Source organism: Alligator mississippiensis, chromosome 6, assembly GCF_030867095.1.
Source record: "Alligator mississippiensis isolate rAllMis1 chromosome 6, rAllMis1, whole genome shotgun sequence".
Taxonomy (NCBI): Eukaryota; Metazoa; Chordata; order Crocodylia; family Alligatoridae; genus Alligator; species Alligator mississippiensis.
In genome coordinates this window covers 62,480,572-62,500,804 of record NC_081829.1, presented here as the reverse complement: position 1 = coordinate 62,500,804, position 20,233 = coordinate 62,480,572, and the positions used below count along the sequence as shown (strand labels likewise).

General features: G+C 42.9%; 1 long non-coding RNA gene across 1 annotated transcript in view; it reads right to left on the bottom strand.

Annotated features, from left to right (window-relative positions):
• Positions 1-505: 505 nt before the first annotated feature.
• LOC132251183 (uncharacterized) overlaps positions 506-20,233 on the bottom strand; it is a 187,822-nt gene continuing 168,094 nt past the window's right edge. The window contains exons 3-4 of the long non-coding RNA XR_009463060.1: positions 2,337-2,433; positions 506-1,230 (exon numbers count right to left, since the gene is read on the bottom strand). This is a non-coding gene — a long non-coding RNA (uncharacterized LOC132251183). The remainder of the gene's footprint in view (positions 1,231-2,336; positions 2,434-20,233) is intronic.

Sequence of the window (20,233 nt, the reverse complement as noted above, 5' to 3'; positions counted from 1 at the left end):
ATGCTTAACACAAATTAGCCCGCACAGCTCCTAAATGCCACTCTAACCTCCTGCTTCTGCTCAACCTGCTGCTCTGCTTTCTGTTTCCTGCCCTGCACTCTGTCCTATCTGCTGTTTTGCTTTCTGCTTCCTCTGCTGCCTTGCCCCTCCCCAAGTCTGCAATGTGCTACATAGGCTGTCAGTGCCACTTGTAGCATAAGTGCCTCAGGTTGGCCACCCTGCTGTAGATGATGATCGGTGTCTAGATCTCCCACTCAGCTGTTCTGTGAGTCAAGGTAGCAAAAACAATGAACATGTATTCTTACTTGTAAAGTCAGTATATCTGCCTGGATACACGAAGGCCTGAGCTGTGTTGAGGAAGGTGTCCTTTTAACCTTCCAGAACAGGACTGCACTTTGAAATAGATCATAGTGCACATTAAGCAAACTCAGCGCTGACTAATTTTAGTAAATAGGTTTATAGCCAATCTTATGTAGAAAAACATTATGTTGTATTGAAGCTGCTCAAAGGAAGGGGAAACGGAGGAAAGATGTTCAACTCATCAGAGGTTCAATTCCATAGTTTTGCATTTTAAGAAATATTATTCAAGTAAAGGGAACAACATACATCAAGACAAATTTGTAAATGCTGCAGAAGTGAAATCTCTTATTTTTTACTCTCCACAGCAATAATCAAACTTTAACAGAATAACTCTTTCAAGTGGCATCCTTCAACTTTTATTTCTAAATTGTTAAGCTCAATATGCATTTTAGGTAATTACTGATGGCCCATTATATTGTCTTAATCACTTTCCACATGCTCAATAAAGACAAAAGGCAACTACAAACCATCACCAAACATCTAAATTTCTTTGCAAATTTCAATTTAACAAAAATAATGGCATTGTGGATTCTAGGTGATCACATACCTCACTATCAGATATACATAGTCCAAGACTATAAACACCTTTACAGTACAGTGAATAAGACTACTAAAATCCATCAAGTGAAAACAGATAGTCAATCCAGGGAGTTGAGTGGCAAAAAAAACAAGCAAACTTTTTTGCTTATGAAGATCAATTCTTGATAATCTTCAGGAAGCAGAAATCCTTTGATATTGTGGCTAGAATTTAAAACTGCTCTCCCTGGACAGAGGGTGAAACTACATGTTTCTAAACCCTCTACCAGCAGTTACCACACATGACGAATCGGTAGTATTGAAGCATCTACCCCGACTGAAATTTTAATACACCTGCAGCAGAAAAAAAAAAAAAAAAATCAAGCTTAGACCCTATATCTGCTTTCCAGGATTAATCCTTCTCTGAGATGCTTTGTTTCTCTGAAAGAAAACAACTATCTGTTCACTATAAAGGTTCTGAGAGAATCAGTGCTTTTGGAGATTTATGCTGTGATAAACTTTTAAAGTAGAAAGTTTAATAGTTTGTATTCATTTCTTTTTCTGTCCATAAAGGAGCTAGTCCCTATGCAACTGAAATGTCCATGAAGGCCAATCAATATTTCTTTCAAATAAGTAACACACACAATTTCTGTGAGTTTCTCTAACCCTTATTTTGAAAGGGCCTTTCAATAGGAACAATACTTGCAATAGGAACAATATCAGATTATGTTTTGAACACTGCTGGGAATTCTGATGGAGATAAATAAATAGTTTCCATTAAAAATGTAAATGAACATTAAGGTTGCAAATCAAAGTTTCAAAAATTAGACAGCGCCAAGGGCTAGGTGCAGACATTCAAAAAGTGTAAGGCAGAATTGATCTAAGTTGCGTGGTTTACTGTAAGCAGCGAAGTTTAGATTGATAGCAAATAAGACACATATTCGCCCCTTGGGGAGGGAGCAGGGCAAATCTTAGACTGTAGTATACTACTTTTTTACTGCATTACCCAGGAAATGCATCATGCCAGGCCTTTGTTAAATCCTGCCCTGAACACTGGATTATGACCTTCCCCTTTGGATTTTCTTGGCTTTAAAAAAAATCAATGCATGTATGTATCTTCACAATACAGCTCTGATATAAGATGCTGTTATTAAATGACTGATAGGTCTCACAAATTAATTTGTAAATAGATAATAATGATCAAGTAGATCCATCACCAGCAGGATGCTTATAGAAATCAATTCTTGGTCCTATACAATTTAATACTTTTACGGATGACTTTGAGAATGTATGGGAGAAGGGAAGGATGTTCTTTAAGTTTCCCTTCCTAGGTCTATACCACACTGGGAATCTAGCAAAGAAGCTCCTGCTGATTAATTTAATAAAATACAGTAGCAGAGTACTTGCTTAAAGTTCAGTTCTTTTAAATGCTCTAAAATCCCCCTGCCTACTCAGATTACCTTGACATGTTCTTCCCATCATAGACGTAAGGAAGTTACGATCCAAATTGGTGATCATTTGAATGAGGAGTTCCCAAGATAAAGCTCATCTCTGTCCCTGAAAGCAATATATATAAAAAAAGAAAGAGCTCTTACAGATTCAGCTATTACATGGCATCCACAGGCCGGTGGGAAAGTAAGATCTTTCCATTTCAGTGTCACTAAGCATGCAGGATGGGGGAGGACCAGGCAGGAATGACACCAAAAAACAAACAAAAAAACAATCATTGTTCAACTAGCCAGAGAACCATCCTGAAATCAAATCTATATGCTAAGGTACATACTATTAATACTGCTAGAAATTACTTGCATGCATGTCAGCTGTGCTTACTATGGTAAGTAAAGCTGCACTGAATTATGAAGGAATTATCTGGAGCCCTTGGACAGACCTACAGTTTTAAGGAAGAAACATGGAGGTCTTGGAGTAAGGGTGGATCTGATTCTTCTTCCTGTAGCCCAACCTGTGTGCATGATCAAAAGAAAGAGTTTTGTGACAGAGAGAGATCCAGTATGCTTCATTTTACATAAAAGTTCTAAATGCTGTATCAGTGAGGCACAGAGATTTTCTTGCCATGGGGGTTGTCAGTAGTGAGGAAGAATATAAAGAGCGGTCTGTGAGTTTAAATGAAAATGATTGGCAGATCAAAGTGTGGTGTTAAATGACACCCTGTAGGTAAGGATCAAGGTGTTACAAAATATAGTGGGAATGGTATTATTTGTATGAAGTAGGTTAAATTCTGGAGTATAAGCAGGTAGCTCATATTTTGTACAGCTTATCTTATAGGGCTCTGTGAAACTTTGCCAGCTATTTTGTTTCGACTCGTTTCAACTCATTTTGAGCTCAAAACAGCAAAATCAAAATGAAATGAAGGGCTTCAAAACAGCCTTGAAATGAAACGAAAGTTTTGAAATGTTTTGAGTTTTGAAACTCAAGCAGGGCTTGCCTGCAAGGAAACAGAAAGTAAGAAGAGGGAGGAAGGACTGCTCTCATATTGACTGTGTAGCTGGCCAGTGACTGTGATCCTTCCCTGAGGTCCTTTCCAATCCCAGTACTCTGGGGGAGGGATTGAAAAACAGCATAAAAGGCAAAAGTGTTTGAACTGCCCTGCTTTGTCACCCGTGTCACAAGTTTTGCTTGTCAGCAGCCTGAGGTGCAGTTTCCCAGATACCCTGGCACCTATCTCCTTGAAAGCTGGCAGGCTTCATGGCCTCAGCAAGAGCTACCATGCCTGCAGTTTTTACCCCACTGTGCCTTAACATTCACAGTTGATACCTGTGAAGTATTCTCAGGCCCAGCCTCTCTTGGTCTGCTATCTGGTATCATGTAAACTAGAACAGCCTGTTCCATGGTTGGGTTGTTAGCGACTAAGCCAGTGCCCTCACCTGGGGCAGTCTGGGTGAGGAGGATGTGTGGACATCCAGCAGGACTAAAAACAAGACCTATCAAAGGGTGGATGAGCTCCCTGTGGGCCAATGGTCATCCAGACATAGAGAAGAGATGGGTGCCACCAGGTCACTTTGCCTGAAGGATCACCAATGATGCAAAGCAACTCCACTAACATCATGCAAAGTGGAGGAGAATCTATGGTTCCCCAATGGTCACAGCAGCCTCAGGACTGACTTGACTTGACTTGGCATGACCTGTAAATAAGTTGTCCAGCATTACTCAAGAATGGAGATATGGATAAGACTTTCTAACTTTCTACACTTTCTAACACTGAATTCCCCTGATTTGTTAACAACTTCAGCAACACATGGGCCACGTGTTCCTTCTAACAGCCTACATTTGCCTCATCCCCTGAACAACATCTATGTAGATTATCATCCCACTTCACATTGTACCAGGCTGTTTTATCTTTAGTGAACCAACCCCAAAAGGAAAATGCTTTAGTTGTTACATTCATGATGTCCTTGTTATCACTTCCTCTATCCACCCCAAACCCTTCCCTTTTCTATCTTTGTCTCCTCCATTCTTGTCTCCCAGTCTCATACACTTAGCTTCTCTTCTTGTCTTTTCAAGGCCAGTCTTTGCTCCTTATTCCCTACATTCAGATTCTCTGTCAACAGGCTATCATAGCAATACCAGTATACATGGTAAAAACATATGCCAAATCATAATATAGAAGTAACTATCTCCCTGCTCGAGTGCTTGGCAGCTATAGGAAGTGATTGACAGATTGAAGAATTATACCAAAAGCTTATAATGAACCTTTACTGAGCATGTGCAAATCACTATTAGTGTAGAATTCAGATAACTTTGGATAGAATTTCACTTCTAGGAAGACTGATGTCTTTCTTTTCTGCAGGGAAATTTCCAAGTCTTTCAGGGAAGTAAGTTTTAGAATCTCTCAACCAAAGGGTTGCAAAAAAATGGGGGATGGGTGGGTATATATGCACACATACATGCATACTTCATTTGGATTAAAAATTTTTCTCTCACTATTTTTTTTAGTTGTACCACTAAATGAATAATTAAGTGACCTCAGCCATAAGCAAAATCTTAGCCTGGAAACTTGTCACAAACATTTACAATATGGCAAAGGCATAAAATATTTGAAGATAATATCTTTCAAAATAAAGTACTAGTATTATTTAAAGGGTATCATTGACAACTCTGTCCTTTCACTTACATGTTTATAGTTTACCTTGTCAGAACTTCAAATAAAATGTAACATGGATTTAGAGGTAGGCAATAACTAGTAACAGTTATTAATTGTGTCTAATTCAAAAGTAAATCTATAATGATGAATAGCTAATTCTTTATTTCAATAATTTTTTTTAAAGACTCAGAACTACTCATTACCTTTTTGATTAATCCAGTTTTATGAAAGCAAAAAGCCTTAGTATTACACATGCACAACAAAGATACACCTCCAGAAGTAAATATGTCCTTTGCCAACAAAGGTAGCTCTCCTAGTACATATATTCTCATTAGTAAACTAAGCAAAGGATCAGAATCTTTTTGATATTATGGATTCCTATTTACAATATATCTGAGTTTCTCTTGTGAATCACATGCAAGTGTCTGCACATCTAAAAAAAATCAAATATTGCTGGCTCCTTTAAAAGGATTTCAGTATGCTCTGAAACTGAGAATCACTGGTCAAGATGAAAATATTGTAAGGCGGCTAGATAAACTTATTAGATCATCATGCTCAAAAAGCAGCCATCAATGGCTCAATGTATAACTGGAATTAGGTATGGTAGGGGGAGGGGGGAGGTTCAGGGACCTGTCCTAGGTCTGGTATCATTAAACATCTCCATTAACAATTTGGAAGATTGAATGTACACATAGCAATTATGCAAATGACACCAAAATGGATGGAACTGCAGGCACTCAGGAAGGTATTATTAGGATCCAGAATAGCTTTGAAAGACTGGAGAAATAATTTGACATTAATCAAATAAAATTCAATCAAGCTAAGTGCAAAGTCCTGCATTTGGGATGGAACAAAAGCATGCATAAATACAGACCAGAAAATGATTGGCTAGGTTGCAGTACTGCAGAAGGAGACCAGGGTGACCATAAGCTGAATACAAAACAACACTGTGCTCTTGCTAGGGAGAAAAAAAGAAAAAAAACCCCAAAAACCCGCAGCATACTAGCCTTTATTAACAGGAGAAGCAAACACAGAGAAGGAGCAGTGAACAGGGAGAAGCAAACAGGACAGGTTGTAAGCAGTTTCCTGGGAACAAGAGGAACCAGGCAGCAGATCCTGTTCTGGGGAGATAAGTTATCCAGGGTTGCCTATATGTTTGGCTTGCTGAGGGCTGTTTGGTGGGTTTGTGTGCTTGGGTGTGTGCCCTGAGTAGCTGATGGCTGCTTAATTGCTGCCTGGGTGTGACAAAAGGCCCTAACAAAGGGGCCTAGACAGTACAGGCCCAGGAGAGGTATATACAGAGAGACTGCAGGAGACCAGATCAGTGACCAGGAAGAAACAAACAGGCCAGTTTTAAGCAGTTCATAGGTCAGTTTGCCACCCCTTCTTTGAAGGGGAGGCTGTACGGTAAGATTCATATAATTAATACCGACTAACCTCAGTCTAAATACTAATACTAAAACTCATCAGCTAGACCAAGACTTTTTAAGCCCCTTATTTAACTAGAGTTCAGAGTGAGGGAGAGTTTGCTAGGGAGTTTGTTTGTTTGGAAACTCTCCCATTCCTTCACTGTAAGCTTGCTGAGAAGAAAGATGTTTGCAGGGAAATGGTTAGGGGCCTGGGACATGTGACTTCAGAGGAGAGACTGAGGGAACTGAGCTTATTTAGTCTGCAGAAAAGAAGACTGAGGTGGGATTTGATAGGAGCCATTAATTACCTCAAGGGGGTTCCAAAGAGGGTTCCAAACTGTTCTCAGGGGTGGCAGATGACAGAACAAGGAGCAATGGTCTCAAGTTGCAGCAAGGGAGGTTCAGGTTGGATGTTAAGAAAAACTTTTTCACTGGGAAGGTGGCGAGGTACCGGAATGGGATATCTAGACAGGTGATGGAATCTCCATCCTTGGAGGTTTTTAAAGCCTGGCTTGACAAAGCCCTGGGTGGGATGACCTAGTTGGGGGAGGGTCCTGTTTTGAGCTTGGGAGTGAACTAGATGACCTCTGAGGTCCCTTCCAACCCTAATTTTCTATGATTCTATGTTTCTAACATAGGTTACAAGCCAAGGGAAACAATTCCCTGCTCTATTTGGCACTTTTGAGGCCTCACCTAGACTACTGTGACCAATTCTGGGTACCAGGTTTCACCATTTTCACCTCAGTTTTATTTTATCCTATCTATCATTTTACAACATCCTATTTCCTTTACCCTGACTCTGTATTTCCCTGTATTTCTCAAAAGAACTGTAAAATATTTTACCCTCTTTGCAGTTTGTTTATTATGTTAGTATGTCTAATATAAACATCAACATTAAAAATAATCTTAGAAAAAAAGTTTTAACAGCTTCACCCTTGGTTGCCAACAGATTCATTTTGCTGTCCTAGTAGGTTTGAAAACCAGAATCTAGAACCAAAAATCTTTTGGGAATTTACTACAGCAATTAGAATGGTAGCAGAAAGTTCCACAGATGTAAGAGTGATAAATATGATTTGAAGTTGGAAGGACAAGGTAATAGCAGGGAAAGATATATTCTGAGATGCTCCAATTAAAGTAAGGTAGTTAGCCATGTTAGTCTGAAGTCAGGCAGAGGGCAGGGCAGGGTGGCACCTTAGAGACTAATTGATTACCTGAGGGAGTAATTAGCTATGCCTCTCTGATCCAACTAGTTTTTAAGGGCCTTGTTACATGTTGCACTTTGAGCTTCTCAGATGTCGATTAGTGTTAACACTAACTCAAGTTTGGAGCAGTCACACCTTCATGCTAAAACCTCTGTTGGTCTCTGACCTGCACAGCTGTGACTTGCCACTAGAGGACTGGCAAGCAGGGGCCTGAATAGAAGCTACAGCTGTGAGTTCCCATTCCCCGGCTGGTCAGCCAGGACAAGCTTCTATCCCTTCTCTAGGTGGGGCAAGTGAGAGATGGGTGTGGGGGGAAGGCAGGAACATGCAGATGGGAGGCAAAGAGTTAATAGGAGTGAGTTGAGTAGTGAAATGGGAGGTGGAAAGGAAATGGGGATGGGGGAAATGCAGTGTAATGATGTCAGCCAGCCACTGAAGGATATAATAAAAAGAGATAATTTTAAAAGCAATAAAGAGCAAGTAAATTAAAGCAGGTGTCATGTTTTAATAAATTAGGATTTAGGATCAGAGTGTGGGGGGTACTGGCCATGCTTCCTAGGGTGCCTGGGAGTGGTGAGGAAAGGTGCTTTGGAGGTAGCTATTGCTCCTGCTCTGGGAAAGAATCCCTGGCTCCTGAGAACCCAATCAGGTCCCCTATCTTGTTCTCCTCCCCACCTTCGCTAGACCTCACTCCCAGACCCACTGATGCCCTGCAACCTGGCTAGCTGGCATGTACTCTTCAGGCTGTTTTCACTGGATTATACCCCTGGGGGTGGGAAGGCCATGCCTCTAGGTGCAGGCTGGGGAGCTGGCTTCATGCTAGAACCCTGCCCGCTCCCTATGCAGCAGAGTTCAGGGGTGTGTCCAGATGACTGTGGACATGTGGCATGCAGTGCCACAGACCCTACACATGTTGCACATGTAGACATTCCCAGCACATTCCCCACTAACTTGAAGGGGGGGGGGTGGTCTTGACCCCAGGGTGAAAACAACCTGCACCTAAAAAAAGCAGGGTTGCGCACATGGCAGCAGTGTGCACCACCCTAAACTGGAGTGTGGCTGGCTGGAGCCATGCTCTGGCTGCCAGCCAGGCTTCTGGCTGCAGGATTGCCACAGCTGCAGCTCCTAGAGGCCCCAGAAGCCCAGGTAAGGTGCTGTTGCTGTTTGTTCCCAGAGAAAAACACATTCCCTCTCGTGGGAACATGCCCCAGGAGGTAAAAAGTTTGTCTACACTGAACAAGAGGGTGTAGAGGGGGATGCTGCATGCTGGAGGATTGGAGCTTGAGTGGCTAATCTGTGTGGAATGGCCACACATTAATAAAACATGAGCTGAGTAACAGGATCAGAGATAAACCTGCCCTGAAGTGGTGTAACTTTAAGCCACCTAAAAAGTGCTTCAAACTAGTTTTGGTATTAAAGTATGGACAATCCAAGAGTTAAAATCTCCAGAAACCACCTGAAATTAATATGTAACAAGGTCCTAAGGTGCCCTGCCCACTACCACTTAAAAGGGGAACTTATTCAAACTCTCTTTAGCTAATAAAATGTCCCCCTAGCTTTTCCAGGATGAAAAAAAAACAAAACCCTCAAAATATTTTTGTTCATGTGAAGGATGCTTTGGTTTCCCTGTATCCAGCAATGTATGAAATCAATTTTGTAAATGTTAGCACTATTTTACCCAATCAAGCAAAGGCATAACACTGTAACTTCTTTGCCTCTTGGAAATGAGCTGTATTTTATATGGCCATTATGTGCAGAGTTGATGTGCTCATTATCTTGTTTTAATTTTTCTTTAAAAATTGAACAAGAAATAAATTTCTTTCTACAAGTAAGGGCAGAGCTACTGTTCTGGATGGAACTTATTTTTTAATTGGTTATTAGTACTTACATTTTTCCTACAGTCCTTAACTGCATGATTATTACGAAAACAAAACAAAAAAATCCTTAATGTTCCAGAACTACAACTTTTAATTGGGTTTTAAAAACCAACAAACCAACAAAAGTCTTTTAAATGAGTTCCCTGGTCCAACACAAGGAAGTTTAACCCATTTACTCAATATATTTGTGAAAAAGTTCCAATGTCTTCTGTGGACTATATTTTAATTCTCAGCAAGAAAGATACAGCAAATTATAAGTTATCCCTTCCAGCAGTTGTCACTGAATAAAATATAATTCAGCCTAAGTCATGCAACACAAATAGCTACTGAGTAATGGAACTGACAGACCTCTATTGTTAAAAATGCCATTGTTATCTTTTCTTGTCTAGTGATCAGGACAATCAGCAAGGTCACTGCTCAGTGAAGAAAGTAGAATACAAAATGAACAGAAAAGCATTTTCTGATAACATGGTTAGTCTGGGGTCCCCCCATCCTTCCTGAATAGCTCATGGTGTTGTGCTGTTTGTGCTTCTACAATAACAACACATTTTCCCCATTTTTCTCAGAGTACCAAGCAGTAATCACTTCTATCCTTTGGCTACATAGCTTGAGAGACATGCCAGACAGCCAACTTAATCAAAGCAAAGCATCTTTCAAAACAATTCTCAATATATTTTAAGAGGTGATCAGGCACTTATCAAAGTAAGAATATTTGAAAAGAAACCATTCCTTTTTCCATTGTTTAAATTTTAAACATTGAAAGTTTTCCATCAGTTCCATTCAAAATCAGTTTGAATAAAAATACAAATTTATTTATTTTTACTTTTTGATCTGTATAATTTTAGTGAGAATTACAAGGTAAAACAGATGGGAACATAAACAACAGCCTGAAGACTCCAGATGCTTACCTCAAAAAGAAATGCAATGGACAATGTTTTGTCATGATATATGTACACAGTAGAAGAAGCACAGTGCTCAGACAAGCTTCAGCTGTCATGGTACATCTACTAATGACCAATGTAATATTAGAGCCTGTAAGAGAACCCTACCTTTAGCAGCTATGAATCTAAATATTTTAAGTTACTTCTTTTATGGTAAGATCTATAATACATACATTGTGTCTCTTCTTTCCCCTCTTTCCTAAATTATATCTCATATTTTTAGCCTACACCATATTTAGGACCCTATTTTCCACTCCGCCTAATGAATGTTGAGGAAGAAAAATCAGTTTTGCCAACTGAAGGATTTATAAAGGATGAATGATGCTTCACTTTCTCCTTTCCCCAGGCCTTTCTTGGGTACTAGTCTCTGCCTAGCTAGGGGGTTGGTCAAGGAAAGAGTGGCCCATCAGAGCACAGTGCTCTTTCAAACCTATCAAGTAATCTCAGTCATTTGTGAGAAAGTTAAAGTGTTATTGCCAGGGTATTCACTTTCCTGTCATGCTATATAAACACCACATCCTGTAACCCATCACTGCAGAAGGTGGTCATGCAAGATACCACACTGCCAGAAGGGAATGTCAGAATCATGACCTGCGTAGTGACATAGTGTATTTTAGGGGCGCACCAATAGAGATTTTTTGGGCCGATACTGATGGCCGATTTTTAAGGAGCCATATTAGCTGATACCAATCTGATTCCAGTATGCAGCCGGGCAGCTTGAAGACCAGCATCAGGCTGATAAGTCTTCTGTGGGGGAAGGGGCAGGGAGAGGGAAGGAGTATAGGGGGTGCAGATTGAGGCCCCCGCAGTAAGGAGAGGAGTGAGGCTGGGACAGGTGCTGCTCAGCCAGGGTGGGAACCAGGATGGAGCCACAAGCAGCTTGCCTGGAGGGTGTGTGTGGGGCAGGAGGGCAGCTCCCACCCTGCACACACCCTGGGAGGGCATGGGGGGGTGTACCCCCAGTTCTGCATGTGGAGTGAGGGTGGGCTGCCACTGAGCACTGGGGCTGTGGGCTTTGGTGGTCTCTTCCCAGCAGAGGATGGGCTGGGCTGGGCTGCACTCAGGATGGGTGGTGGTGGTGCTGGGAGGGGTACTATGGGGGGACTCCAGCCACCCCAAAATTCACCATAGTCCCCCCATAGCCCCCTCCCAGAGTCACCACCACCCACCACAAGCACAGCCTCGCTCAACACCGCCACCAGAAAGAGTCCGGTGCAGCCTCCGGCTGCTGAGGGACTCTAACAGCCCACCCTTGCCCTGTCCCACATGCAGATCTGGGTGCACATGCCCTCCATGCACTCCCAGTGTTCATGCAGGGCAGAAACCGCACTTTGATCTTTCCCCCCACACACACCTTTCCCCCACAACAGGCATAGCAGCCAGATGTTGTTCTCCAAGCTGGTGGGCTGTGCTCTTGGTCACCTGCAGGATGTTTGCATTCATGGATCATTTATTGACTACATTATTGGCCACATCATGCAAAAAATGCCAATTTCCAATACAGTCCATTTTCCCTATATTGGTGCTGATCTGATGTGGGACTGATGTATTGATGTACCTCTAGTGAATTCATTGATTTTTGGGGAGTGACTTCACTATTTAGGTCAGAAAATAAATCTTGGACATTTAGACAATTCTTTGAATGCAAGAAAAGTATGCAACAACAATAATATTTTTAAATGTGGACTTGAAATATCAGAGAATCAGTGAAGAAAACCAAAATCTGCCTCAAGCAGTGATGACTTGAGCTCAAATATCAGATCCTTAACAGATGCCAAGTTTGCATTGATGTGACTTGCATTATTTGGCACACCTACGTAAATTACAAAAGGATCTGGAGCAGACAAACACACAGCTCTTTCAGGGGAAACTACATACAGTTAATGGTTATCATGGTATCTTGCTTCTAGGTAGGCAGCAAGAGTATCAGGTAATAACCTCCTTTGAACAAACATGTACTCCAGAATAAGGTTCAGATAGATGACGCCTACTCTGGTGCAATTTACACTACTGGAATGTTAGTTCTAATTTTTTCAGTGATATTATCACAATAGATTGGGTGAAATTACCTGATGTGGGGGTTGCATAATCCATATTTTACTCTTATTTAGATTAATTCTTTTGAACTATTTGACTCAATTTAGAGAACTATCCCAAGATCTATAAAGATAAGAGTTTACATTTGCATGTGGAGTCTCAAAATACTATTTTAAGAAGTGTTCTAAACGATTTAGTGGGGAGTTTGTTTATAGCCAGTATGTCATTTTTTTTTTCAATTGCTCATGTTTTGGATCAATTAACCAGTTTCCTGGAGAAATATGTCACACACAGATCCTCAAACAGCAGCACTGGCATACCAAATTTCACCTTTCAAATATGAAGCAATCCAGGATGGATTGCTCTTCAAAAAAGGCTACAATTTAAAAAAAGAAAAAAAAAAAGAAAGAAAAAGAAAGAAAAAAACTATGGAGAGTCTTGTCTTGTTTTGTCTTTTCTTACCAAAACCTTCCAGACAAATAAATACACCCCAAGGTAGAGATAAAAAATATTTTTTAAAAGCCCTAAACAAATATGAATGGTTTGAATGACTGAGAACACGGAGGCTGCAAATAGAAACCATTAGAAGAGTTGGATGACGTCATAGCACGACCAATGACAAAGATATTTGAGAACTCGTGGTACTTGAGAGGTTTCTGAAGATTGGAAGAGGGCACATGCGGTGCCTGTCTTCAAGAAAGGAAGGAAAGAAGATCCAGGGAACTACAGGCCAATCAGTTTGACCTCAATCCCTGGAAAGATATTGGAAAAAAAAAATCAAAGAAACCATCAACAACAGGCTAATGGAAGAGAACATTCTGAAAGAGAGCCAACATTGCTTTATTGTGGGTAGGTCTTGCCTGACCAACCTCATTTCCTTTAATGACTGGGTGATGCATCACCTGGACAAAGGAGAAGAGGTTGATGTCAGATATTTAGATTTCAAAAAAGCCTTTGACTTGGTCTCCCACGATGTCCTCATGGTAAAATTGTGGAACTGTGGCCTTGACAACCTTACAGCCCGATGGCTGGGGAACTGATTCTGAGGTTGCACTCAGAGAGTGATAGTTAATGGTACCAAGTCAACATGGTGGATGTTGACCAGTGACATCCCCCAGGGCTCAGTACTTGGACCAATACTCTTTAATATATTCATAAATGATCTGGATTTGGGTATCAGAAGCAAACTGGCTCAGTTCACAGATGACACCAAATTATGGGAAAGTGTGGTCACACTAGAGGATAGTCTGGCAATTCAGGCCAACCTGGACAGGCTTGCAAGGTGGGAGGACCAAAACCTGATGACATTCAACTTGGAGAAATGCAAGGTGTTCCACCTTGGGAAAAAAACCCCACATCATACTTATAGGCTTGGCAGTGCTACACTCACTAACACCATGACTGAAAGAGACTTGGGGGTCATGACTGACCACAACGTGAACATGAGCCACCAATGTGATGCCGCAACCAGCAAAGCGATTAAAACTCTGGCTTGCATCTACTGATGTATCTCAAGCAAGACCCAAAAAATCATCCTGCTGCTTTATTTAGTCTTGGTGAGGCTGCAGCTGGAGTACTGCCTCCAATTCTGGGCTCCACACTTTAGAAAGGATGTGGAGAAACTTGAGAGATTCAGAGGAGAGCCACGCATATGATTAGAGGTCAAGAGAACAGGTCTTATGAGGAGAAGCTGAGATCCATGGGACTCTTCAGCCTGGAGAAGTGAAGGCTCAAGGATGACTTGGTGGCAGTCTATATGTGAGATGCATCAGGAACTGGGAGAACATCTGTTCACCAGGGCACCCCAAGGGAAGACAAGGCCTAATGATCACAAACTCCTGAAGATGATTTTAGACTGGACATAAGGAAAAACTTCTTTACTGTCCAACTCTCTAGAGTCTGGAATAGACTCCCCCCAAAAGTGGTGCAAACACCTACTCTGGATACCTTTAAGAAATGCTTGGATGGTTATCTTGCTGGAATGATATGACCCCAGCTGACTTCCTGCCCCTTGGGCATGGGGCTGGGCCTGATGATCTTGCAACATTCCTTGCAGCCCTAAAGTCTATGATATCAATTATGCAACCTTAATTATAGAAGAGGTTACCAGGCACCAGCTATAATAAAAAAAAGACTGATAGTGTCAATGATGAAGAAATCATATTGAAAAAAAACAACAACCCAGATTTAAACTGAAAGCTTCTTTGGAAAGAGAATGGGTCCTCACTTGACTGTATGTTTGCTACAACTCTGATGTTCAATACATCATAAACATTAGATAGTACACATATATCCTTTTGAAAATACTAAATTTCCTGATAATTTCAGTATTCCCATTTTATTCATTCTATTCCTTTGATAGAAGCCTCATAATAACAAAGCAACATTTCTTTAAAATAACATATTCTACAGAATCATAGAACAGTTGGACTGGAAGGCATCTTGGAAAGTCTTCTAATTCAGTCTCTTGTTCAAGATAGAATCCCTATCTAAATCATACCAGGAAAGTTTTTGTCTAACCTGCTCTTAAAAATTTACAAGGAAGGAGTTTCTACAACATTGTTTGGTAATCTTATCCAATGCTTACTCGATTCTAATCTATTGAATCTAATCTAAATCCAACATTCTTATAGTGAAAAAGTGAGTCCTCAGCAATGCTGAAGAGAGTAGGAAAATAACTTCTCTTGACTTACAGGTGAAACTCCTATTAATACAAACCAACATGCTATTGGCATTTTTTTTAAATAAAGAGTACATGGTTATCTTTTATTCAGTCTACAGTCCACAATAATCTTCAAGTCCTTTTCTGTAGTACTGTAGCCTAGCCAGTCATTTCTTAGTCCATATTTGTGCATGCTCCATCGTAAGTGCAAAAGTTTGCACATGTCATTACTGAATTTCATTCAGTTAACTTTAGACCATTTTTTTCCGAGCATCACTGTGAAGGAGTGAGACAGAACTTACATCATGGAGGGCCGGCAGGGCTGCAGCTGCAGCCCAGAAGGGAAGGAAAATACCCACCCAATTTCCGGAGCACAATCTCACTCAGGATTGGTGGAGGGAGGCCGCTCAAAGGTATTTCCAACCCCGGAGAGGGGCAGAGAGGGTCAGTTCCCTGCAGGCCTCAGGGAGAGAGGAGTGGCTGAGCATCTTGGCAGGCAGAAACTGCAGAATGTGCCTGAGGAACACTGCGGGAGTGACCCTGAGGCAGGCAGAGGCCTGTGAACAAGCAGCTAGCGGTAATCTCCAGAGCAGAGTTGGAGCTGAGGATCCAGGGCAAGGGAGTCCACAAAGCCTCAGAGAATCTCCAGACTGGAGTTTTGCAACAGAGGATCCGGAGGAGGGCCTGAAGGAAAAAATCTACAGCCACAGGTAGAGCCTTTCTGCACAGGGGGGAAACCCCAAAGAGACTGTGAACATTCATAGGGGTGCAGGGCAGGCTAGCACACAGCAAAGAATGGACTAAGGGATTGTTTGCCTGAATTATGGTGATTGGGAGGTTGAGTACCTGATCACGAGAAAAGGGGACATTGCCAGAGACTGACAAGACAGCTGAGAAGCAGCCGGGGTTTTCTGTGATTTCTTTTTGCTGTTTATTTTCATTTTTGAGCACAGGCCAATACCAGCTCCTGGAAGGGTGTACCCAAAAGAGACACTAGGACACCCTGGGGTAGGGGCAAATAAGGTTACAACAGGCAGCACTGCAACCTGGCTGCAGAAGAATATCGTAAAACACCATGTGGAGAGGCTAGGCTGGGGTAAAGGGGAGGCTTGGAGCCCCACAGAAGACACAGGGATCAAAACCAGGCAGGATCACCATGGGCATTCCCTGCCGAGAATTTATAAGTCATCAAAGTCATGGCAGGAGAGAAAACATGAGATCCACTTCCTGGCAGATCCAGAGCCAAGGTTTACCCTGTTGCCACCTATAGGCAGATGAATGCAGGGAAGTACTAGCAAGCCCCATAATACCTACAGGCATCAGAATCACATTCTTCCTACTGTGGTACAAATACAATTATAAGTTAAACATAATGATTGAATTTAAACATAATGCCTTTTTGCAAAATGCTTCTGTATTCAACATAACTTGCAAATAGCTTCTGCATATAGGTTAAGGGCAGCTTTGCACATAGAATTTCACAATCACACCTGTTCAATGACCTAGAGTTACACGAAGATAAGGGGTTACTAAAGAACATTAAATTTACCACAGCTTCCCCAACACGCATGTGCTATCATCTATCCCATAATAAGTTAAGTCTAACTTGAAAGACCCTGACATCCTGTGGAAACTTAAACGTAACGGTAAAATTGTGAAACTGCCAATAGTTGTAAAACACGCTACAATTCTTTGTTTAGGTAAGCTATAAAAAAACCCTCAGACAAAGACCGGGGGTCAACTCAGCTTTGGGCTACTAGCCCCCTTGTTGATCTTGTTTGCACAAACAATAAATTTGAAATGGACCCAGCCTGAATGTGTAACTCTCTCCTTGAGGTCAATCGGAAAAGCCTCCGGGGGCATGAAACTAGCCGTTTGGGCAACAATTTGGTGAGCCAGGCAGGAGATGCTCTCAGACTACCCCGGGGCCGGACGACAAGATCGGAAAAAGGGGTCTGTGAAGTGCGCACCAGACCGCTTTTGGAGTCTGTCACGGGCACTGGAACCGTGAGTCGGGGCACCTGGGAAGTTAAAGGCTCTCCTTGAATGAGTCACCCAGACTGAGTGGGTCCGAAGAGATGGCGCCAGGGGTTCAGCAGAGTGAGTATTCGGTTTATTTGTGTCACTTGAATAATCCTTCCGGGAATTTGGGGATTGTTGGGAAAATCCAGAATGGTTCTGGCATTTGGTGCTTAGAAGGGGACGTTAGATCCGGAGATTTTTCTTAGAGACATGAGCCGCTGACCAGGTCTGAGACTAAGGTTGAGTCTAGCCGCCCTGATTCTGCCTGTGAGGTAGCGTCGATCACAAGGGGGCTCAACTGGAACCTCGTGACCCAGTGGACATTAGGCCCAGAAACTCCCCTTAGAAACATGAGCCGCTGACCAAGCCTGAGACTATGGTTGAGTCTAGCCGCCCCGATTCTGCCTGGTGAGGTAATGTCGATCGCAAGGGGGCTCAACTGGAACCTCATGACTCAGCGGACAGGACTCTGATTGAGTTTGTATACTGGTTAACACAATGGGTTTGGGTAGCTCCCAAGAAGAAAACTCTGCAACCCCATTAGGATGCATGCTAAGGAATTCTAACAAGTTTAAGGGAGAATACGGGGTAACAATGACAAAGGAGAACTTAGTAAAGTTCTGTCAGTTGGAATGGCCAACCTTTAAGGTAGGGTGGCCAGAGGAAGGCTCCTTTGATATAATATTGACCAATGCGGTGTTGAAGGTGGTAACGGGGGATGGTCATTGGGATCAATACCCATATATAGACTCTTGGGCTACAACTGTAATGAATCCCATCCCCGCCTGGGTCCAAAAGTGTAAAGGAAAAATGTGTAAAATGTTACTGGCAAAAGACACTGGGAGAAAGCCCCAAGTCCTTCTCGATTCTGGTAGCGAGGGAGATCTGACTCAGGGACTAAGGCATAGGAATAGAGCACAGTCTCCGGCCAGTATCAACGTTTCAAGAAGGGGAAGCTCGGAAAGTTCATCCCGAGCTAGCCCCAGCAGCCCGGAGAGATCTCCAGCATCATCCCTAGTGAGTCCTAGTACTTCAGGAGGGGGAAGCCCAGGGAGTTCCACAGCGACATCCCAAATCGACTCCAACACCATGGGGGAGAAGGAAGGAAGTACAAAGAACCTCCTGGCAACAGCCCGCCCCGGCTTATGAGTGCCAAGGGAAAAACAACTCCCAGGGTCCCGACCCGGATCGCGATCCGGATTATCCTTGGCCACAGGACTGCTGGCCCCCGAAATGGTGTCGCGAATACTTGGATGGGTGGGCACAGGCACCACTACCACCCCCAATACCACCCCCACTACCACCACCACCAACCCGACCCATTTGCAGCTCCCGCAATCAGCATCCCCAATACCAGTGTCCGATGAGACAAGTGGCAGTTCAAGGAGAGGAGCCCACCTTTGTCTATGTGCCTTTCCACACATCGGACTTATTTAATTGGAAAAATCAAAATCCTTCTTTTAGAGAGGACCCCGAGAAAATGCAAAGCTTGTTTCGGTCAGTAGGGCAAACTCATCATCCCACTTGGGCCGATGTTCAGATGATGTTGCATACCCTTTTGACCTCTGAGAAAAGGTGATTGGTACAAGGAGCGGCGGATCAAATAGCTGAGGGGCAGGGAGGGGACATATGGACTATATGTCCTATTGAGAGTCCCAATTGGGACAACAATTCGCCAGAGGGAAGAGAGCGAAACAGTAGGTACTTAGGAATTATAGTGGAAGCTCCGGGCAAAGCAGTACCACGAGTAACTAACCTCTCTAAATTATACGAAGTCCGTCAGGGAAAGGATGAATCTCCCTCAGGTTTTCTGGAGCGGTTGTATGATGCCTTTAAGAAATTCAGTAATTTGGACCCTGAGGCCCAAGAAAATCAGCGCATGGTAAACATGCTGTTTATTGGGCAAGCGGCCCCAGACATAAGGAAGAAGTTGCAAAAGGTTGAAGGGGGGCCGGGAAAGCCTCTTTTGGAAATCGTGGAAATTGCGTATAAAGTTTATGGAAACCGGGATCAGGTAGCAGAGAGGAAGGAAGAAAAGCGCGGGCAAAGACAGATGGCAATGCTGGCAGCTGCCTTGAGCAAGAATACCAACACAGGCGGGGGATGGAAAAAGAAACCTGAGGGGGGGGGAGAAGAGAGGAAAAGGCCAAGTAAAGCCGGATGAATGCCTGTATTGCCGAGAACAGGGACATTGGAAAAGGGACTGTCCTAAATTGAAGGATAAGAGAAAGGAAACCCAATCAGGGAACCACCAGATGAGAACGGAATCCTCAGGGGAAGATTCTAATTGAAGGGGACCGGGGTCCAAGGCCACCGCCCTGCGGGCAAACACCCGGAAGGATCCCATGGTACAAATAAGGGTTGGTGGCAGAAAATACGAGGCTTTGGTGGATACCGAAGCCACCTTTTCAATGATTCCCATGAAACCCCCTGTAGCTGAAGAAAGCGGGAAGCATGTAACTGTAAAAGGGATAGAGGGAAGACGAACCAGATTACCTCTGTGTAAGCCCATCCTCATGAAAATTGGGAATAATATGCTGGAGCATGCCTTCGTAGTGTCCCCTGCCTGCCCAGTAGCTCTTCTGGGGCGAGATTTGTTAACAAAATTGCAAGCTGAAATTTTCTTCCGTGAGGATCAAATTGTGGTACGGCTGCCAGTAAAGCAGGGCTCAAATTACCAAATGGCCCTTCGAACAGCCAAAATGGGACCAGAAACCAAAGGGGTTGAACTTTTGGAGAATGTTGATTCGTGTGTATGGGCAGATGGGACCCCTGCCCGGGCAAAAGACATAAATCCGGTCAAAATTCCCCTGAAGGAGGGAGAGGGTCCTGTCCGTGTGAAGCAATATCCTCTGAAGAAAGCCACCCACGCGGGCTTGAAGCTGCTGATTGAGAAATTCAAGTGGTATGGGTGGTTAATAGAGGGATCATCCCCCTTTAACACCCCGATCCTGGGTGTGCCCAAAGCACATGGCACCTCCTTCAGGCTAGTGCAAGACTTGAGAGCTGTAAACAAAAAGATTTTAGTAGATCACCCTATGGTTCCAAATCCTCACAACATTCTGACCCAAGTTCCAGCAGATGCCAAGGTGTTTTCTATACTGGACT